The 24,413-nt window shown below is 38.1% G+C and overlaps 1 protein-coding gene across 1 annotated transcript in view; it reads left to right on the top strand.

The window, feature by feature from the left end:
* Positions 1-24,413, top strand: part of PMCA (plasma membrane calcium-transporting ATPase 3) — a 257,807-nt gene that overhangs the window by 18,280 nt on the left and 215,114 nt on the right. The window contains exon 2 of the mRNA XM_034980852.2: positions 12,273-12,713. The gene's annotated coding sequence lies outside the window, so the exon portion shown is untranslated. The remainder of the gene's footprint in view (positions 1-12,272; positions 12,714-24,413) is intronic.

The raw sequence follows: 24,413 nt of genomic DNA, 5'->3' as shown, positions 1-24,413 counted from the left end.
TTATGGAACTATATTAACTCTTGTATACATAATATAATCGGTAATAAATTAAATTATTTTTCAATTTTTAGTGTTTGTGTAACGAAGTCGGTTTTTTATTTTTTTTGTAAAAAATTTTTAGGCATTGACTTATATACTACTTCGTATGGACAGGGTTATTGAACAAACAAAATGGCACCGACTCAGTGGTGCTTTAGCACCAATGCAACCTCAGATGTCTGGAATCCAAACGGGCCGTTCATTAGTATCTAAGAGGTGGCGCTGATTTATTTGGTTCTTCGCGCGGCACAACGATTTGTCCTCAGTTGTACTATCGAAATATTGAGTTAAACTTAAAAAATAAAAATGTTTTTGTTATGAAATAATTTAAAAAAAAATCGACAACTCGAAACTGTGAGAAACAATAGTAACTCCGTAGACGTAAAGTCTTAAAGTGCATAGTAGGTAGGTACATCCACTCGAACCGCGCTGCCAATAAAGTGAAAAAGTTTAGAGCAAAATAAGCTCTTGCGCGTAGTGATACGGCATAAACTAGCCTGCGCGCACGCGGTGTCACTATTGGTTCGAGGTCTCATTCGATTTTTGTTTTTCTCGATTGTAAAGACATATTTGACTCTAATATTTTTTATACTTATAAATCGATTGTAATACCACGGCAAAATCATTTGGCTTCGGGAAAACAACCTAAAATTTCAGCGTGTACCTATACGTTCGTTATACGTTCGTTATAGCATACACATTTATACGCGCACTACATCTCACGCTTCAATAAATAGAACGTCTGTGCACGCACTCATTCCGGGATATGCACTCGAACCAATGCAATGGGTCAGTCAGTAACAAAATTGCTTTAAACGAAGAAAGGGCTCACGCGTACATACGAGCCTATAAGCGAGACTACGCTTTTAACTCCTTTTATGTTCGTGTTGTGTTGTCTTTGTTTTTCTTTTTCTTCTTTTATTAGTGTTAGTAATTATTAGATAGTGTCCGCACTAATGAGAGAAATAAAAAAAAATTAGTTCTTTGATTCTCCTAAATAAAACGTAGCCTAGATGTAATAAATAATACACAATGAATGTACAATATCTATGTACCTACTCGTCAAAATCGGTTAAGTGGATCATATTATTATGGTTGGATCGACACAAATTCGCATTTATAATATGGCAGTGATAGTCGTGCCGTGTGTAATAATGCGAATGCGTCCACACCGAATGAGTCGCGTCCCGGGAAGTGAGCAATTGCTGGACTGGCGCGTGCCATTTCCTGTACTAATGTACGGACATACTAACATACATATTATATACATAATACATACAAATTGAAACACGCGTTTCATTGCTTACTCGCATGATATCGCTTTTAAGGGTTCCAACGGAAGAGTTTCAACGGAACCCTTTCACTAAGCCTCCGCTGCCCGTCCGTCTGTATGTCTGTATGTCTGTTAGCGGGCTGTATCTCATGAGCTGTAATACCTATTACGGCCTATGAGATTTGAAGGTTTCAATTGCCGCTATATACTTACATAATACAAATTATAAAAATATCAAAATGGCTGCCATGTTCTTCCTTACCTTATCCCACTCTACATGGAGTCGGCACAAAATGTCTTCTTCTTCCACTCACTTCTGTCATCCGTCAACGTATTATCCACCCCATTTACACGCATATCCTCTTTCACGCAATCTATCCACCTTTTCTTTAGTCGTCCTCTCCTCTTTTTTCCTTCCACGTGCATATTTAACATTCTTCTAGTGACATGGCTTTCGTCTACCCATGTAAATTTAAAAAATAAAAAGTAGGTAGGTGAGAGTACGATGGTACGGAACACTCCGTGTGCGAATCCGACTCGCACGTGACCGATTTTTATTCAAAAACCTAAAATCTCATTTTAAGAGGAAAGCTGTGCTCAGTAGTGGGCCGGGGATGGGTCGATCTGTGATCATGATGATTATTAATAATTGTTTACGCACGTACACGGCGACGAGCGATTATTAATGTGCACTGTTTATTTCCTTTGGCCCAAATATCGACAGTTGGCGGCTTGTCAATGGCAAAACCGAACCGTTTCGACCTCCACAAAGCTTCTTTCTTTATAGTCGTATTCTTTTTAGGGTTCCGTATCTCCAGAAAAAAAAAGAAACCCTAATAGAGCACTTTGTTGTCTGTTATGTCTGTCAAGACCGGTCAAGGGAATCAAAAGTCAAAACCTATGGGGTTCTTTACGTTGACCTAGAATCGTGAAATTTAGCAGGCAGCAATGTCTTATAGCACAAGTAAAGGGTAATCCAAAAAACGGGAATTTGTGGTCACATTACAAAATAATTAAAAAGTGTTATTTCTTGTACGTTGGTACGGAGACCTTTGTGTGCGGGTCCAAATCGCACTTGACCGGTTTTTCAAACAGTACTTATGCAGGTACAGTGCGACAAGGTTCTTTTGGCGCGTGGCAAAAATCGAAACTAACAACGTTCAAATCTCCCCTTTGTTCCTGTTTGAATAACCAAGCCCCCCCCCCCCCTGTCAATGTCATTAAAGTGCCAAAAGAGCCTTGTCGTACTGTACATAATATTTACGTACATGCTTCTATAGCTTATTCATTTTGAATATTTCCATTATTTTTCTCGCAAATCATCGTTCTTCCATACATTTTAAATAAAAATGTAAGTAAATAAATAACAAAACATGAAAATTGCAACCGTCACCTTGCTGTATTGAGCCGGGTGTTTGAAAAGAAAATTATGTTGTACCAACATTCTTTACCGGTAAAAGTAGGTCGATAGGTAGAATAATGATGTAAAAAAACCGGCCAAGTGCGAGTCAGGCTCGCGCACCGAGGGTTCCGTAGTACAGTCGTATTTTATTGCCATTTTGCACGATAAATCAAAACTATTAGGTATGCATAAAAATAAATAAATATGTGTTTTAGAATGTACAGGTAAAGCCCTTCAAAGTGATCCTATAAGGGGAACCCTTATAGGATCACTTTGTCGTTTTTCCTTTTGAGGCACGGAACCCTAAAAATAATGTATTATTTTTCTGTTATTATTAGGTTTTCGCCCGTGTAAAATTTATGATATCAAATATCAGGGGTTCGATAGCTATACAATCCTAATAATATTTTACCTTCTTACAAAAGAATATTTTAATAACAAACTCAATTGAGTTATATCACAATTTTATTCCTTGACTTTTGTTCCGAAAAGTCCAAATACAGACCACCATCGATGCAGACCACCAATATCATTTAAGGGGGTGGAATTTTCAAAAATTCTGAAACTTGTCGTATACTTTATTTTTGTCCGAAAGAATTTTGTACTATATTACGTACTCTGACTTTTGAGCCGATAGTCCAAATAAGTACCAAATTGGAAAATGACGGATTTTCATACAAACTTTCATCCCCTATTGACCTCCTTGGGGGTGGAATTTCCAAAAATCTTGCAACACGAATTTCTTCATTTTTACCTGAAAATCCAAATAATAACTTTTTTTTTTTTTTTTTTTTAATAATATTTAATATCTTTTTTTTTAATACAATAAAACTTAAAGCTAGCCTTATCTAATTACTATATAAATCATGACCGCGTGGAATGGTGCCAAGAATACTGGCTGCATTTCCGCGCTGGACAGCCAGGCTGATCCGCTGCGCAAAAAATGAGCCAGCCCTTCTGTCACCAGTTGAGGCTATTAATCGCGGTGAAATGTCTCGTAAAAAATTTTTAGCACTAAGACTCCATGGCCCCAGGGTCTCCACGGCAAACGGCACAAAAATGTAACTCTCTATAAGAGAGGCATACTTGCGCCGCTTGCCGTTTTCAGCTGTTTCTGCTGCGGCTCCCGGTCTTGATGCTGTCTTCCTGATATGACACGGGGCCAATGTGTCAACGCAAGTTGCGTCCCACATTAGCGCCCGTCCCCGTTCCCAGGGAACCAGCGTCAATCCATCAGGTCTCTTGCCATCATCCCGACTAATCCCTGCCGGCTCAATGAGCGCAGGAATATTTATGGTGGCAAGAGCTCTTTTAATTGTATCGTTAAGAGAGCCATGCCTAAACAGCCTACCGGAGCTCCTTTGGCAAGAGAGTCCGTGGATTCCAAATTTATCAACCTCTTTTCCACTTGAAATATATTTTCCAATAATAACTTGAAAAATGTCGGACTTTCATATTTTTTTTCATCTCCAAAAATCCATCCATCAAACCAAAAATCATTTCTTATAAAGTGTTTTTTTATAGTGAGCTAGCTACGCCTGTGCGTTGCGTTGATAGATCAGTCAGTCAAGTCTAAATATCTTCTTTTAAATATATAAAAGGAAAAAAGGTGACTGACTGACTGACTAATCTATCAACGCACTGCTCAACATTATGATGTTGGTTATGTCTCAACCCGTAAGTAGGGCTGAAATAGGGTTTGAAATTTGTGTAGTCCACGCGGACGAAGTCGGGAGCATAGTCAAAGTCAAAGTCAAATGATTTATTCAAAATGGGTAATAATTTTGTTTTTATAGTCAGATGTTGGATTTGTAAGATATAGTTGATAATTATTACGTAAACTTAAAACTAAAGCTACGAGGGTTCCAAACGCGCCCAGGTCTGAGAAGAGCCCACAACAAACTCAGCCAGGTATTCTTTTTATTATCACCACTTTACAAGCTAGCTAGCAACATAAGCTAGTATTATATAAAAGAAAAATGTGACTAACTGACATGACTAACTGAATGATTCATAATATGATTGATCAATCTCTCAAACTGAACTTCTGAATGGATCGGGCTGAAATTTGGCAGGCAGATAGCTATTACGACATAAACATCCGCTAAGAAAGGATTTTTGAAAATTCAACCACTAAGTGGGAAAATAGGGGTTTAAAGTTTGTGTAGTCCACGCAAACGAAGTCCTGGGCATAAGATATTATAAGCTTTTTATAAGTATAGAAGATTGCTTAAGACGCACATAGACATATGTAGCTCCGAAAAGTAGACGTGCGTGGCCCCGTATTGAACCCTGACCCCCTGAGTAGTAAGCTGAGGTCTTAACCACTAGGCTATCACCCCTTCACCTCTTCGATACCCCTTCAGACCCTTCAGTCTATACGTATACTGATCTATATGGTACTTAAGTACGAGTATAACAAAGCTTTTGGTAAACAGTCGGTTTAGTTAGTGGAGCGACGCAGAGGCGGCGGTTCGCCCTTGACCCTCCCCTCCCCTTCCCTTCTGACACCCCCCAACCCCCTCCAACCCCCGCAACGACCTAAGATTCCATGATCAGATCTAATCCTTGACTTAATTCTCAAGAGAGCCGTCGAGATCGTCGGCGACAGTAAGCTGATATTGTAGTGTTTTGTTTTCTACTATATCTACTAAGTACTAATCTACTGCTTACTATATTTCTACTATATTATGTACGTGCGGTGGGTAGATCTTTTGAGTTTTAAAACTTGTGGAATATATATATATATATATATATATATTTTATCATAGATTGCTCTGTTGATCTCTGACATGGTAGTCAGTCTTTGGTATTAACTATATGGATACTGTGGAATATATTATACCTACTAATTGATGCCTTCGATTTCGTCCGCGTGGATTTAGGTTTTTAAAATCCCGTGGGAACTCTTCGATTTTCCGGGACAAAAGTACCTAACCTATGTCACTCGTACAGGTCTTGAACTATATCCATGCCTTGGTCTGTTACGGAGTTGAACGACAAACCAACAAACAAACTTTCGCATTTATATAATAGCGGTCTGCATTGCAGCCCGATCCGTCCAGTAGTTTGAGCTGTGCGTTGATAGAACTGGGCGTTCATACGAGATATGTCTAGCATCAAAATTAACATAAATGAAATTGTTATTGTTTCTCTATAAATCTACGCGCTTAAAAACCCTATTCTAAATTCTGTGGTAGCAGGGGACCTGCTAATGAATTTCGGATAATCCAGATTAGGTCCCACAGAGGATTTCTCTAGTCCGTCGGTACACCGAAATGTAAATTACGAAAAATTCGATTAACATTATACCTACTGTTGTAGGTACCTAAACTTCAGTGACCAAGTTTTCTTGTAAGTCTCGCAAATTGCTAATGCGTGGCCGCCATTTTAGTGACGTCCGCACTAGACTGAAGTTTCGAGCTGATGGTGTATTTTTATTTCGGCTGACGTCAAAATGACGTCATTTCGATGTGACGACATGGTTCCAGTGCAATAGCAATTTGCGGGACTAATAACATAAAAAGTTACATTCGAGAATTTAACACTTTTTAATTTGCGTAACAAAAACATTTATAGTAGGTAGGTACGTGATAGGTCGAGATGGCAATCGGGGTATGAGGCGGGGGACGACTCGGACACCCGCACAGCACCCGCACTCCCTCGCATCGGGTTAGCGCGGGGGCTGTGTGCGTGCCGCCAAGCGATTTAGCGAACTGCCATACTCCTTTCAAGTTAGCCCGCTTCCACTTCGTCATCTCATCACTTACCATCAGATGAGATCGCAGTCAAGGGCTTGTTTCAGAATAAAAAATAAAAAATAGGTTAGCATGAATTACGTAATTCTTTTTCACACTAAACTTTTTTTTAACTGTTTGAATGGTTTAATTAAGCTTAATTATGACGTTGGGAATGCGTTGTAGCTCGAGGGCGTGGCACGATGACGTCACAAGTACAGAGTTTCAACACAGTTTTCACTAGCTACTAGTGGGTGCTATTTATAGTGGAGCATAGGAAACAAGTTGAAATAAAAAAATAAAAACACGACTACTTTGCCATATTTTTTTTTAAATTATAGTCAGTGGCGCTCGAGATGATGTGAGGATTCTAACGATACCCTAAACATCCAAACTTGATGAGGCATTTAGAAGTTATAATGGAATAAAGAAACTCACATACATACATAATATGAACCCTGAAAACATACTCCTAATAATAATACAAAAAATACTGCTTTGAAATTTAAAGAAGTTAAATTTTGAAATAAAAAGTATTGTTTTTCTGCCCGCATCCATTTATATTTTAGCATTTCAGTGTAGACTGTACTAGGTACCTAGAATACCTAGTTTTATTTTCAGTTCTATTTTTTTTACTATTTTTAGTTATTTTACTAGATTATGCCGGTGACTTCGTCCGTGGATATATAGCACGCGACAGGTCGAGATAGCAATCGAGGGGGAACACCCCGCACACCTGCACAGCCCTCGCTCTAATCCAATGCTGGCGAGCGCGGGTGACGTGCGGGTGTGCGGGGCGTCTCCTCACCTCATACCCCGATTGCCATCTCGACCGGTCGCGTACCTACTATACCTAGGTGTTTATAAAATCTTGCGGTATGAGATGAATCTTGCATGCCTGAGAGTTTTCCATACGGAGTCATGGGGAAGTCACATCTCTTCACGCTTTATTTGTTGGTGTGACTTTTTTTTAAGTTCAACTTTTAAAAAAGTCACACCAACAAATAAAGCATGTTCTATTTTTGCACTTATACCTATGTACTACTTCTTTTACACGAACACGGGAAACTTTTGTCTATACGATATTTTTGTCTCCCACAATCTATCACTAGTCATACCTAGCCATTTTATATTTAAGTAAATAGGTACAGTTTATAAAATATTATTCGGATAACTTGCTTCAAAACATCGCGCATCGTGAGAAATTCTGCATGCTTGAGAGTTCTCCGTAATCTCAATGGTGTGCGAAGTCTGCCAATCCACAGTTGGCCAGACCCTTCTTCTTCTGAGAGGAGACCCCGGCCGGACCCGTGCTTAGTATAGGACTGTTACTTCCTTAGAACAGTGTAGGGTGAATAATTATGACACTGTTGAGCGCAGCTTAGAGGGCGTGGTTCGGTGACGTCACAGCTCTTCACTGACGCCTTGAATTTAAAAAGAAAATTGCCAATCATAAAACATTCGCCGTATAGTATGGCCAGTCGATTTGCTGAATGCCAAACAAGTGCAGTAAAATTTGGCTGAACTCAAAAAAATTGCGAATCCCGATAGTGGAGTTGCACCGAGCGCAGCTAAGCTCGAGGGCGTGGTAAGGCGACGTCACAGCTCTTCACTGACGTCTTGAAATTTTAAAAAATTTGCTAATCACAAAACATTCGCCGTATCCCGAAGTGTGGCCAGTTGATTTGCTGTATGCCGAACAAGTGCCGTAAAATTTGGCTGAACTCGAATCATTTGCGAATCCCGATAGTGGAGCTGTGCCGAGCGCAGCTTAGCTCGAGGGCGTGGTACTGTGACGTCTCAGCTCTTCACTGACGCGTTGAACTTTAAAAATGTCACTGCAAATAAAGCATGTTCTATTTTTGCATTTATAACGATTTCTTTTCATACCCACGTACAACTTTTGTCTCCACGGCGTTTTTGTCTCCCACATCAATATACTTACCCATATTATAAATGCCAAAGTTTTTTTGTTCAAAGGTCTCTCTGAAACGGGAGTTTTCATAATCACCACGCTGGGCAGACGAGTTGGTGATCGCAGTAGATGGTAGGTTAGTAGGTAGTAATAGCACAGGACGCTGCTGCCCGTTCTGCGTTATGTTCCCTTAGTCGCCTCGTACGACATCCGCGGGAAAAGGAGGGGTGGTGACAACTGTATTCTGCCCCCCAATTGTGTAAGAAAATTGTATTCATCTTTATCGTAATCGTCAACAAATTCTGCCTTTTAATTGGCTGTGAAAAAATGTAAACAGCGAATCAACCAATCAAAGGGCAGAATTTTTTGACGATTATGATAACGATGCATACATTTTTCTTACACAATCGAGGGGCTGATCTGCCGTCACCACATGGCACATTCTTATCTGCCGTCATCACACGGCACGGCGGTACCGTGCTACGAAACCCTGAAAATACAGTAGGTAGTAGAAGGAACAGGAAGTAGCAAAATCAAAGCTGGCTTTTCTCAGTCCCACAGATTAAATATTACGAGTTATTTTACGATGCGGAAATTATAGTGGGCGACGCGTCGGCGATTCTGAAACGATAATAATAATAATAAATTATTATTTGCAAACAATATGCAGATTGTGATCGAGCGATCAAATGACGTCATCGGTGGGTCTACGAGAATTCTCGTAGATCGCGCTACGTCTGTTTGGATTAGAGAATCAAACTTTTTTCTATATAGGTACCTAAGATAACAAAATAGATTGATAGTTAGATAGTTTTTGGGTATTGCACTCAAAAAAAACGAAAACAAGATACTAAAGTTCAAAATAAACATTGAAATCATCATGGTCGTCATCATCATCAAATTATCACATGTAGCACCACCACCACGCTAGCCAAATGCGATTTGGTAGACTGCAAACTGGAGAACATTATGGAGAACTTTCAGGGATTCAGGTTTCCTCATCCGTAAAACAAATGATATATTTTAATTGCTTAAAACGCACATAACTCCGAAAAAATACAGGTGCATGCCCGGGATCGAACCCCATACCTCTACAATAGGAGGCCGAGTTTTAACTACTCGCAATATTTCATATCGATGTTATTTTTTGATATAATAATTGTCTTTATGATATCATAAAGACAATTATTATGTCAAAAAATAATTGTTGTTTGGCATTTAGGCAATTAATATTACCGCATGTAGGTATAAAAAATACATCACAAATAAATAGGTATGTAAATATATATGTATGTATAGGTATAAATACCTACAATATATTCAAACATTTAAAGAACTTTTGTTTTGTGTTAAATCTACGATCAAACATAGGTAAGTACTAAGAAATATAAATTCGCGCAAGGTATACAAAAAGTGGTCAAAGATCCTACATCAGTGGTGTTGAGATTAACTCTAAACGGTCAAGAACCAGATTTTTTTTTCAACTTGAATGGTTATCGAACACATACAGAAGGAAAGAGTGTTGGCAGAACAAGGCATCGGGAACTTAGGTCAGCTTCCCGAAGACTGATTCACTGCGTAGGAATGGACCACTCAACGGTACTACGTCTAATGTTTCTTATATAGTCTAAAAAATTAAAAACTTTAATAGCGAGATTAAGGATTCCAATTATGCGGTACATAAGAAATTCAGATACACGTAACGCCACCTGTTAAGCTGCGAAGGAACTTGTGTATTGTTTTATTGCCTACCCTCATTTTAAATGAAAATCTATTTTTTCTTGATACCGCAGTTTCAGTGTGACAGCCAAGTTATGAAATGAAATTATGTGCTCTGTGTTTAAATCATTTTTAGAATTTGATGTAAAACTTTGTTGTAAATGGATGTGAGATAGTTTTCATATTGTTTTTTTTCGCCTTTAATTAGGTATTTAGTCGACGTTAGCCCGACTATTTTCGGTAATAAAATTAGTTTGTACAATGGAAATCACGACACTTTAAACGCTAAAATTTTAAAGAAGTTGAAAAGTTTGGTGTGCATAAGTGTTGAAGACAAAGTGTAATTAACGCCATAAATGTAAACACGCAAGTAATCATCGAAATACATCGTTTGAAAAATCAAATATCTGGCATTGTGATTTCTAAAATTAAGTTGCTGTAACTTATATAAACCCACGTTTGAAGAAGTTAGTAAGTATGACTTATGATGATCTTATGATAAATAAATAAAAATGAAAGTCTAACGTAATACTTATAGGTAAGAAGACTACATTCATGATGTTGCAAGATGGCTGCAATAAATCAACTTACTATGTCAACTTATTATACAATACAAAGTGTGAAGATCTGACTTATTTTGTGGCAGAAGTATACTTAGATAAAGTTTACGAAGCTATCTAAGCATATACCTAAGTAAGTACCTATCTAATCACTAAAAAAAAGATTAGTGTCCCCCTTTGTTCTTGTTAGAATATTCCTTAGAGTATTATGTAATATTCTAAGCCTTTGTTCTCCAACAGCGCCCCCCTGTCAATGTCATTCAAGTGCCAAGAGAGCCTTGTCGCCTTAAGTTTATCTTCGAATGAGAATGGTGTATGCCATAATATTATAGTCACCCTCGCTGGCGTACTGCGCATTGGCAGACTTTACACACCTTTGAGAACATTATGGAGAACTTTTAGGCATGCAGATTGCAGGTTTCCTCACGATATTTTCCTTCATCAGATAATAACCGGGACTGAACGTGCTCACTGACGCAAGGAGTCTAATTCGGACCTTCAAATTAGATCCATCCAGTTACCGACTTGGGTTAACGTTGATTGTAATCAATTCATACGCGTTTTTAGTTGTCAGTGTTGTCACTTCGCCAATTTTGAGATTTAAACTTGCTTCATTTCAGAAGTTAAATGAGATCCAACCACAGATCCGTTAGGCGTTACAGCCTCCAGGATAAGCAAGATTAGGTAATTATCTTAATGAGGCTGTGCGGTGTTAAGCGGCGCGGCACAAAATTGATGAGCCTACTTGTATTGCGGGGTTCGCTGTTGTTCGCGCCACTTCGTGCTTGTTTAGGTGAACCTAACTAAGCATACCTAGGTACATACTTTAATGTACTTGTACTACCTCATCTGGTAACAGAAGGGCTGGCTCATTTTTTGCGCAACGGATCAGCCTGGCTGTCCAGCGCGGAAATGCAGCCAGTATTCTTGGCACCATTTCACGCGGTCATGATTTATATAGTAATTAGATAAGGCTAGCTTTAAGTTTTATTGTAATATTTTCATTTAAAAAAAAAATACAAATACAAAAAAAAAATTACTTTGTGTCGTTACAGACTTATTGATTTTGTTTTTAATCGGGCTAAGCTTTTCTCTTTATTAATGTTTAAAGACTGAGCGTCGAATCGCAGTTTATGTTGCGGTGATTTGCCTGTATAGGGCTCAAACAAATCTAGTTAGGCACACTGCATGATCTGCATGATAGTATAACTGATGTTTTTCTCTTTTTTTATTTCTGAGATATTAGTATATGTGCCGCAATTACTTATAGAAAAAAAAAGAAACAATATCATTAAGTAAGTTAGGTAATATTTTGCAAGGTTTGCGATAGGTAATCTTGCAAAATCTAAGGATACCTAAGTACTTTTTAAAATGCGCCTTCTCTGCCTACTTAGTAATAAAATGAATTATTTAAGACTTGGTAGTTTGAAGACTACGGGTAAGGAGGATCAAAATAAAGATTTCTTCATAAAAATAATGCGCTTCTTAGACCTGCCTAGGGTGACAATCAATTTGTCGACAGTAGAAGGACCTAAAAGGAAATCGGAATCTCTCTCTCTGATAATTTAATTAATTAGCTCAAGCTATTAAAACACAAAAATACTAATCCAAATTTCATTTGTTACAGATTATCGCGCCGCGATTTGTGTGAAAGGGACCGTCGATCCATACACTCCCTCAGCGCCTTATATGGAGCGGGACAGGTATGCAACGCGAGCTTCGCCGCGAAATAACACACACAAACTCGAATATAGGTAATAACGCGGTCCGCGGCGACTTAAATACAAAAAAATCGATTGAATCGATAAATTCGAACGCCTAACGGACTTGAGAACTTTTAGTGGACTTTTTAGGTGCTTTAGAAATGGACTTGCCTTAATTTTTTTCACAATGTTTGCTGTATAGTTGACACTGCCAGTAGGGGTAGTTTGTTAGGGACTGAGTATCGAAGCGGTGGTGGGGCGTTTGTTTCGGTGAGGGTGGCTTGTGATGCGGCGGCGGCCGCGCAGACACGTCGGGAGGCTACCAGAGAAACGGCCTTGTGTGCTGGTCTGACGAAACCGTTAAGGTAAGCTTATTTTAATTCATGAATCAAGTACCTATAGTTCACGACAGGTGGACACGGCAATCGGGGTATGAGTTCTAGAGGGTACACCCACTCAGCACCGGGCTATAGCTCGGGGTGCTGTGTGGATATGTGGGGCGTCCCCACACCGATTGCCATGTCGAACTGTCGCGAACTATACATAATCTAGTATTTTTTTAACAAAAATATTTCACTTGTACCTCTTAGCATAGTAGACACTGGCGCTATAGCTCATATTATGTTAGCTGGGGTTTACAATATAGGTATTATTATTATTCCTATACTGGATGATGCCTGCGACTTTATCTTCGTGGATATAATATGTTTAAAAAATCTCGCGGGAACCATGGCTTTTACGGGATAAAAAGTAGCTTATGTGGTAATCCAAGGTATAGTCCTATCTCCATTTCAAAGTAGATGGCCAAAAATTCTATGGACGCGTGCTCCAGAATGTACAGAGATGATATATTTATTTATTTATTTATTTATTTTACACTTTATTGCACACAACACAAAGTAAACATTGAAAAAACACAATACAGGATCTTAATCTAATAGCTGTAGCATGCAAATGCATGCTACAGCTATTGCATGATATATATATATGCATATAGCTATGCATGATATATGTGCCATTTAATAGTAAAAATCTTCTATTTTAGAAAAAAGGTTGCCTGTTGTTTTGCAGTCGTGGCATTTGCGATAGGCATAAAAAGACTCGAGAGCCGTAAAGTAAAAAAAGGAAAAAATTTGGACAAAATCGATTTAAATTCTTTTTTTTTTTCAATTATTTTCAGCGACTACTTTTAAATGTAACAAATTATTCCAAATTCATTGTATATTTTATCTGAATTATGTCATACCTTTTTTCAAAACATAAGTAAATTTATCCGAATGAAGTCGCAGGCATCATCATATTACGTAGGATTTTACATCAGGGGTGTTTTCTGTTATTTATTTACAGGGAAAAGGCTTTCAGGAAAAACCCTAATTTCCACTAACCGCGTCCCTGAACATTTTTATAAGCCAACCAATTTTCCACTCCGTATGCAATAACATCGGAAATATGTAGGTACCTACACAAATGAACAATGCGGACGAAATGTGAAAACGTATCTATCTCGGTCATTCCCAGACACAATAAAATAGGTTAGACAGAGAAATCCGATCAATAGGTAGGTACGAGTATATGGGTCAGCCACTGCCATCAATTGCAGTCTGCCCCGGAGTAGGGTGGCTATTAATAAAGCTTTTATTTAGGTTAATGGTACAAAATTCAGGAAATCACCCAATAATTTATTTTTTTACTTATTTTTTACTGTGGTAGAAAATGTGCTCATTTAGCTAATTGTATTTTTTCTTTTTTAAAATTACAATCGTTTAAAACTCATTCCTTAAAAATAGTGAATTATTGATATAATTCGCTACGCGCGATTTACAACAGATAAGTTTAAAAATAATATAGTAATTTCTTAAATATATTATTTTATTGACTTTTTATGATATTCATAAGTTTTGAAAATAAAATTAGTTACAGTTGTTATATTTTCGGATCACATCTATGAAACCGAACGTTTTCAACAAAATAAAAAAACAAATGAATACCATAAAAGTTTTTAACTTCTAAAGAGAGAAAACTTTGGGCCGAGTTCGCAATTTAATGTAAATCGATTCCAAAACCCGGACTGTTTTAAAAATACGGCATTACATTTTCAAACTTTAGACAACATTATTGCAAGTAGGTATTTTAATTTAAAATTAGTTTTGGCCGCGACTTCATCGGCGTGTATTTAGTTTACGTTTTTTTAAAAATCCCATAGGGGTCTTTTAGAACCATTTGTTTAACTGGAATTATAAAATATCTTAGACCTGTCTATATGATGCTAGCTAACTACAGTACGCGGCAGAAAGTGATGTACATCGGTCTTTAGAATGACATTTCGGCTTGTTTGACTCATACCTAAATGACGTTTTGTTGGTCTCAACGACAGAGACAACGCTCTACAAATCTGCTATCTCCTTCTAAAGGTCAATGTACATTACTTTCGACCGCGTACTGTATGTGCTTTCGTTAAACAAGACATAAAGTAACAATTAAATAAAACACGCTTTCAAATTATAAAAGTACGGATAGGACTATTCCGAGAAAACTTAGAAAGCTTGGTTACTCTAGTGCGGAGTAATTTTGCACTCGATTTGAATGGGATTTATAGAAAAAGATTTTTTTAAATCATTCGTCTGTGTGAGAGTCAAACTTAATAAAAAGGGAGGCTCAAGCTATAAGCTATAAAAAGTTTTAAATAAATACGTTCTCATCTGACTATTACGGCGGTTACGCACCCATCCGATCCGTGTCCATGAAAATACATTCCTTTTTATTTTGTATGGGAGTTTATGAGATTATGTCGTAGATAATCGCTGGTATTCTCACGGATGACGGATAGAACTCGGATGACGGAAGTTAGAAGTGCAGTGCGTAATCGCCGTTAATGGTCTGTGATGTGATTAATGATGCAGCCATGATTATATTTCTAGGAATTTCTAGTTATAACAATAGACAGTTTATAAGTTCTATGTACTTGGTATCGTGCATACCTACCAAGTTTTGTTAAGCTTTATTTCAAGTTACAGTAATCGCAAAACGATTAACTAGTCCAATCTGGAGTTGTAACATTGTCATAGAGTATAGACTAAAGATTAAGAAGTAGGCTGAGATGTAGACTATATAAATAGGTATAGGTAGGTATTATAGGTATAGGTAGGTAAATTTTAAAATAAATTTTTTGTTCTAAGTAAGTAATTAATTAGTAGACGTGGGTTCTTTCAGAACGAACCTAAAAAACTTTTGAATTTGAATCTAGCATTTACTTCTCCGTATAATTAGTATAATATTCATTAATTAATTCATTCTTGTCCTGGCTCCGTTCCACTCCACTCCGCTCCGCTTCAGTGGAAAGCACTCCGAGTCCTGTAGCTGTGTGTGATTGTGTTTTTTTTAAATTCACTTACAAGTTAGCCCTTGACTGCAATCTCACCTGGTGGTAAGTGACGATGCAGTCTAAGATGGAAGCGGGCTAACCTGGAAGGGGTATGGCAATTTTTAATAAACCCATGCCCTGGTTTTACACGGCATCGTACCGGAACGCTAAATCGCTTGGCGGCACGGCTTTGCCGGTAGGGTGGTAACTAGCCACGGCCGAAGCCTCCCACCATACCAGAAATTTTAGAAATTATAAAATTCCAAAACCCTGCCAGGAATTGAACCTGGGACCTCCCACTGTTAAGACAACAGCACTTACCACTGCGCCAGGGAGGCCGTCAAAAGGAAGGGACTTCGCTCCCGGTAACTTTACTTCGATAAAGCTAACTTTTGCAAAAAGATTTGTCAGAAGCAGAATTAACCCGAGCATTTTGCAAGCAACCGAGCAACCACAAACAAATTGAGTTGACTCGTAAAGACCGAATGATGATTTTCTGAGAACTGAAATAAAGGCGAGGTTTCAGCTATAAATCAATGGAACGTCAAACAATAAGGTACGGGTTTAAACTATGAGTGATTAGCGTTACAAACTACAATGGCATAGGATAGGACAGGCCTTTCGAACGATCGTTCCCACTGTAGCTACAAAAAAATCTGGTCAAGTGCGAGTCAGATTTGCGTACCGAGGGTTCCGTTCTACAATCGTTTTTTGTCGACATTTGTACGATAGATCAAAAACTATTATGCCTAAAAATAAATAAAAATCTGTTTTAGAATGTACAGGTAACGCCCTTTCACATGATACCCCACTTGATATAGTTACTCGTATCTTACGTTGAAAGTTTTTAATTATTATATTATAATAGTTTTTAATTATTATATAATAATTTTAATTACTTTTCATGAACACATTTTTAATGATGTAACCACAAATTCATGGTTTTCAGATTTTTCCCCTTTTGTGTGCTATGAGACCTGCCTGCCTACCAAGTTTCATGATACTAGGTCAACGGGAAGTACCCTGTAGATTTCTTGACAGACAGACAGACAGTTCTTGTCTTCATAATTTGAGGGTTCCTTTTTTTCTTTTGAGGTACGGAACCCTAAAAACCGATCAAGTGCGAGTTCAACTCGCACACGAAGGGTTCGTGCCATCGTACAAGATATAAACACTATGTAGCTACTTTTCATTTCTTTAATTTGCATGGCAGACATTTTAAAATTCGTCATCTTGGTCTTTTATTAATTGTTGTTATAACAGAAACGGAAATTGAACACTGAAAATTTCAACTCTCTACCTATTATGATTCATGAGATACAGCCCGCTGACATACGCACAGATGGATAGCGGAGGCTTAGAAATAGAGCTCGGTTGGAACCCTTCGGGTACGAAACCCTAAAAAGTTTGTCTATAAGACCATACACCAGAGCGGAGATGTGTTTAGCACATTGATAGTCAGCGGCGGATTTGCAGTCTTGGCCGCCCTAGGCCCCGGTACCTAGTAAGTAGGTAAAGTAGGTACCAGCCGCCTCTTTCTCAGCACCCATCATAATTAATATACTACTTATTACATAATGAATTTACTTTATTGCCAATTTTTATCATATCATCAGTGATTTTTCGTCACGGTTGGCTGCCGCTAATATCTGACTGCCCTAGCCCCGAGCCTACTGCCCCCGGCCCCGTGGCAAATCCGCCACTGTTGATAGTCAGATTATATTAGACAGATGGACATTGGCTGGTGGATGATGAAGAAATTAACGAAATTAATTGCACAATCTAAAAATTATCGTCAACTCTTATAACTTTTACCATACTAAATGAAAAACAATGGGACTGATTCTTCAGCTGGGGCGGAGTTTTTACATGTCTTCCGTGTTCCTTTGGGTCGATATCCCGTACGCAACCAAGCGTAACGACTGTTTACCGGAAATATGTACCTACGAGTACTTGCAATGTAAAATTTATTAAAAGAGACGAACCGTTTCACAGGTAGCATGTGAAAAATCACATTATAAATAACACTAATTGCTACCTTACTTGAAGTAGCATATGCAAAATCACGAAGCAAAATCTCACAGTTATAAAGTTTGAAAATTTATATAACTTCCCTTTTAACTCGCGCTCTTGATCATAGATCCGAGGTTCTGATACGCGACAGGTTAAGATGGCAATCTGGGTATGAGGCGGGGGGATGCCCCGCACGTCACCCGCGCTCGCCCGCATCTGGTTAGCGCGGGGGCTGTGCGGGTGTTCGGGGCGTTCCCTTCCCCAATGCTATCTCTACCTGTCGCCGACTATAGTTAAATTAATGTAGCAAACGATTTACAAGTGCGAAAATTGAAAAATCACTTTCCGTGAAAAATCGCATATGAAATCACTGTAAAGAAAAATAATGAAAATGATTATGCCCGTCTTTAGTAAGACTTGTGTACCACTTCTAAGACTTTATAGCCGCTTAAACAGTTAAGCGTTCCCCTTTGATGTTTTTAAGAATCAAAAATTAGGTCAATAACCTTGGTTGCTAAAATATTTGGTTTTACTATAAAGTTTATAAAATTGATACTAAAATATGAAGAATGTTGATACTAAAATATGAAGTGCCGTGGACACTCAATAAAATGTTTTTTTATGATATTTTGTTTCTTTTGAGCAGATTGCTGAAATCTGGCCAGGTGGTAAAGTAACGACAAACTTTGTAGTCAGGGCCGGCCCTACCATTCTAACCATACCTACTACTAATATAGGCTAGGCGTACTATAATATACCTTGAATAATAATACCTACCTAAAGTAACAAATTCAAAGAAAACTATGTATTTTTTGAATAATTCTTCGCTTTTCGATATAAGTATCTGTATAATTAGAGCAAAAAACTCGCGCTTGCTTCGCTCGCGTTTATAAGTCACTAAGTTGCATGAAGAAATTATCATGATTTGTTCGTTTTTAGGGTTCCATACCTGAAGGCTGACAACGGGACCATATTACTAAACCTCCGCTGTCCGTCTGTCCGTCTGTCTATCTATTAGCGGGCTGTATCTGATTTCTAACACCTTGGAACCCCAACATCTATCGGTTTTTCGAACTATGTGCCCTGCTCATTGCCACTTCAGCTTCGCAACCTTTTGATCTATGTCGGTTACTCTGGTTCTCATACGGATCTCTTTAATGAGGTGAGTCAAGAGTCACTCAGCGCTTGATGAAGAGAACTGAAATGTCAAAGAATGAAAATTATAATTAGTCTGAGCGGAAAAGGTTTTAAACCCAAAAGAATATGTATAGGTATAAGTCACGCAAATTGCTAATGCGCGTGGCTGCCATTTAAGTGACGTCAGCACTAGACTGAAGTTTCGAACTGATGGTATATTTTTATTTCGGGTGACGTCAAAATGACGTCATTTCGATGTTAATGAGACATGGTTCCAGCGCAATAGCAATTTGCGGAACTTATAACACCACTACCACTTATGTCAAAAACACAATTTCAGTGTGCATTCACGCCACAAGCAGTGTTCGTAACAGAAAAGTGGAATATTTATATAACGCTCACACTTCGTCCAGGCATAGGGTTGCCAGGCTCTAAAATACAATATGCCGGACATTTTTGTCCTAAAAGACAATGTTTTTTTTCAATTTCACTATTACCATTGTTTCCCTAATTTGATAGTAGCATCAATTACATGACATGTTTAAACGTTTTAAACGCTAAAATACATGACATGTCTTTTTTATTACCCAAACTTACCTTCAATTCAATTCAATTCCCAATTATTGGCTTTTAGGTGTGCCAGCTGGGCACAGAGTGTTTCGCCAGTGTCACGTTTATGGAGAAGGCCAAACTTACCTTTTTTACGTTCTGAAAGCTGAACTTTATAAGGAAAAAAATCATCAGCATCACCATCTCAAGTCTCAATCCATCGCCGATCTACTAACGAGCTTGGGTCTCCTGACTACTCTCCGGATTAGATAATTATGGAGAACTCACAGGCATACAGGTTTTCCTAACGATGTTTTCCTTTATCGGTGATATTTAATTGCTTAGTAAAAAATCGGTTACGTATGCATTAGTTACGTAGGTAATAATAAAAAATATAATTCACTGATGTATAACGTAACTAACCAGTTAAAATAAAACGTTATAATAATCAATAATTAATTTGCACTACTTGTCATCATTTTGAAATTTATATACTTATGCTGTTGAAGAAATGAAGTAGGTACTGTGCTTCTAACAAAAAGGCCGGACAAGCCAGACATAAATATTTGGCCGGACACGACCGCAAAAAGCCAAACTTATCCGGCTAAATCGAGACACTTGGCAACTCTACCCGGGGTAGGGGGTACCCTCAGCATCCCATTGACCCGGATCGCTGAAACAATCCGGTAAAACGTGGAAACTCTGTAGTTTACACTTGTACAGTTTTTTTGTTTCTAATGGTTTTTGTTTTCTACCTCGTTTACCCGTGCGTGTTGTTTGCTCATTTTGTAAAAAATTCAAGCTTCATTTCCATCGTTTATTTATTTATTCAACAATAGAAATATGATAAAATATAATACGTTGACGGATGACAAAAGTGAGTGGAAGTAAAAATTATATTGTGCCGAGTCGCGAGGATAAGGTAAGGAAGAAGAATCGCACAGACTAATAGATGGCGTTAGTAGTAATATGAAAGGCATTGTAGTCTTATTTTATTTATTTACAATTTCTTAATATTATGTTATAATACTTAGTTTGACAGTACATACTTAAATTTATTTTTAACAAGTTATTAACAAGTTATTTTTTACACTACTGCCCAAGAAAAAAGAGTGTAAGTAGCTGATTCAGGTATTCATTATTCATGTGTGTATTAAACATGAATACTGTCGAGATGGCAATCGGGGTGGGAACGCCCCGCACAGGCGCACAGCCCCCGCGCGAACCTGATGCGGGCGAGTGCGGGTGTAGGGCGGTCTCAGTCGTGTTTGTTAAATTAACGCTCACACTTTTCCCGGGCAGCTCCAGCATCCCATTGACCTGGATCGCTGAAGCAGACTGTAAGTGGAAACACTTTTTTCTAGTATTTTATTAGTGTTGTTTGCTCATTTAATGCAAACTGCTGTGCAATAATTCATTGAAATCTGTCCATTTGCTTAAGAAGCCAATAGATGGCGTTAGTAGTAAAATAAAACAAAACTCAAAAGTTAAAAATACGAAAATAACAGCCTATTAAGTACCTACCTACAAAATTAAATTTTAAGGGCACCTGTCAACTGGAACGGAGATGTGTTCAGTGGAATACGTTATTATACGTTATGGAATACGTACGAAAAAATCTAAAAATTTATTTAAACAAGATAGGTAGCATTAGCAATAACCAATCGAAAAATGGTAATTTCAGTTTATAAAACTATTCAATTAATTTTATAATTCATTTTGAAGATTTCACTTTTTTATCTGTTCTACAAATAAATAAATAAAATAAATAATTTTTATTTCAGGCAATGAAAATACAACCCATAACAATATACACAGTATGAAGCGCATTAAATTAATATTAAAATTGAATAGAATAGAATATAAATAAAGAAAAAAAAATGGAGCTAACAATTTAAAAAACTAATCTAAGTAAAGGTGTTAATTGTCGCACCGATGCAGGTTGGACCAATGTTTTGTAAAAGGATTACTAAGATCCTCTACAACAGCGCACAAGATAGCGTTTGTACTGTGTGTCAGTCTTTTCCAGAAGGATGCCGTCCTTGCACGGAGTATGGCGAAGAAGTCAGGGACTCTTGCAGCAGCAAACATAGCTTTAGCACTGCAGAAACGCGGGGGCTTCATTAGGATGCGGAAGGCGTTGTTATATTGTACCCTAAGTGCATTATAGCTGCGCTTGGTAAACTTTGTCCACAGCTGACATGTGTAAAAACATTGACAAAAAGCTTTAAATAACGTCACCTTCACATCATCAGAGCAACGAGCGAATCTGCGCGCTATCATGTTAGCCCGTACCGAAAGAGCCCTGCGCTCCCTCTCCATATCTCTGTCAACTTTTATGTCTTCTGATAAGATAAAATACAAATATCCAAAAAGCATGACGTTAATTCGCCATTGTACCTAGTTAATGTGTCACAGATGATGTAGGATGTAGGTATTTCTGTTGCCGCTATAGCAACAAATACTAAAAAACATTATAAAATAAATATTTAAGGGGGCTCCCATACAACAAACGTGATTTTTTTTGCTCGTTTATATAGATAGTGGTACGGAACCCTTCGTGCGCGAGTCCAACTCGCACTTAGCCGGTTTTTGACTGTTTTAAGTGCAGTTAATGTTAATGAGACCTAATGACTTCCGAAAGGGCCATCTTGTCCGCCATATTGCATTAAACGCGGCAAGTTTTGACGACTGACTAAGCACATTTTCATGTCCATTGTCTAAGAATTTCCTCATTTTCTTCGCAATTAATGTTCATAATTTCATTTTCAAGATTTAGCTTGTAGCTCGGAGTGTTGAGAACTAAGTATTTTAAGGTTGAAAGTAAGTATTAAGTATAAGAAACTAAGTATTTGAAGGACCTCCAGTTTATGCTTAGTAATTAACTGTAATGGCTATTGAAATGGACAAACTATAGGCACAGAATATATAATAGTACTAACGTACTATAGGTACACGTAGAGCCTCAATAGCTCAACGGGTAAAGGAGTGGACTGAAAACCGAAAGGTCGACGGTTCAAACCCCTATTAATTGTCGTACCTACTTAATACCTACTCCTTGCACAAGATTGACGCTTAGTTGGAGAGGAAAGGGGAAATATTAGTCATTTAACATCATGGCTAATATTCTTAAAAAAAATATTATACGGTGGCTGGAAGAAGTGTGCCATACAAAATGACGAATATTTTTGTAGTCTTCCACACTGGCCAAGTGCGGATTGGCAGACTTCCACACCTTTAAGAACATTATGGAGAATTCTCAGGCATCCAGGTTCCCTCACGATGTATTCCTTCACCGTTAAAGCCTACTTAAATTACTATTAGTTAAGTATACTTAGTGCCTGAGATTGAGCCCCAGTCCCCTTGACTACGCGGTTAACCGACGTCTTAACCACGCTTTTCATTAATATAATTAGGTATAATATCAGTATTCAGTACCCTTATAATAAATGGGAAAGTGTGTTTGTTTGTTGGTTTGTTGGTTTTCCTTCAATAACGTTGCGACGCAACGGTGCAACGGAATGACGTGGTTGTTTGCATGGGTATAAATAAAGACCTGGTGAGTGACATAGGCTAGGTACTTTTTATCCCGGAAAATCAAAGAGTTCCCACGGGATGTTTAAAAACCTAAGTCCACGCGGACGAAGCTGCGGGCATCAGTTAGTGTTATTATACAAAGGTTAATTAATTATTATATTTCCTTTCGTATGAATACCTAACCGACGGACGCGACACGAAAAATAGAAGAGAAAAATGGAAAAATTAAATTGTACTGAACAGCGTTATAATAAAGGCATTAACATCCTTATCTAATAGAAAGCGGAGTGGTCGTTTAAGACCTTTTAAAAATGGAGCTTTAGAGAAAAATATCCTCGAAAGCGATTAAAGCGCTTGAATGTTTTAGTGGTCAATTTTGATAATAGTGGCTTTTGCTGATTGGATGTTGTACTCTGAACTAATTTGACAGGTCTAAATCTAATGCTATCTTTTTCCACAGGGAGAATTTGGAAAGGGATAGCAATACATTTAGACCTAAAAGGAACCACAAGCTTTTGGCTATACCTATTGATTATACGCCAAAATAGACAAACTTGACCTGACAATAGGAAAAATGTGTTGAAATCTTGTTTTATTAGTCGAGCTGTATGCGGAAGGATCTGGGAACCCACCGCATTACTATGCCAAGAAAACTCCTACCATTATGTGATTATTGGAAAGGGGTTATAACCCTCAGCAATGAGGAATACGACAGAGATAGAGAGAGAGATGCAGAAGGATTAGATTAGACCCCATGGCCCACATTGACTCATGAACCCGAATACCATTTTGTGATGAATGGATAGGGACCACGACCCTTCATCTTCATCATGATCAACCCATCGCCGGCTCTCCTTCACCGTCAAAGATAGTGATATTTAACTGCATTACTTACTTTAAAGTGTTCTTTTTATGATGGTGTACAATGAAGCATTCTATTTCATTTCATTGCTTAAAACTCCGAAAAGTTAGAGGTACAGTCCCAGTTGCATCCGCCAGTACAAGCGACTATGGACGGATGCAAACCTAGCTTTGTTGCTGACTGTACGTGCCCAGGATTAAGCCCGGGACCTCCCGAACAGGAGCTGGATGTCTTAACCACTAGGACAAACCCGTAACAACTTTAGGCAGGACCCTTTGCGATGAGGAATAAGAAAAAGAGAGAACAGCGCTAAAGCGGCTGGATGGGAAACTCTTGGATCGATGAGATGCGCGCGCAGGCTATGACGTCACCGCCGCCGGGCTGCCGAAGGCTTGCAAAGCATCGGCAAATACAATAATTTATATCGAGAACAATACTTCACCTTGAAATATAAATCTTGGCCATCTTTTTTTTCTAGGCGGTAAGTTTTTCTGGCGGTCGATTGCGAAAAAGATACATATATATCATTCTTACCTAGTAGCTATATGTAAGTAGATAACCAAAAGGATTGTAGGTTACCTGAGGATTCAGGCGGTCGCTGGTGAG

The sequence above is a fragment of the Maniola hyperantus genome, chromosome 23 (genome assembly GCF_902806685.2).
Source record: "Maniola hyperantus chromosome 23, iAphHyp1.2, whole genome shotgun sequence".
Classification (NCBI taxonomy): domain Eukaryota; kingdom Metazoa; phylum Arthropoda; class Insecta; order Lepidoptera; family Nymphalidae; genus Maniola; species Maniola hyperantus.
This window is presented reverse-complemented; position numbering and strand designations above follow the sequence as displayed.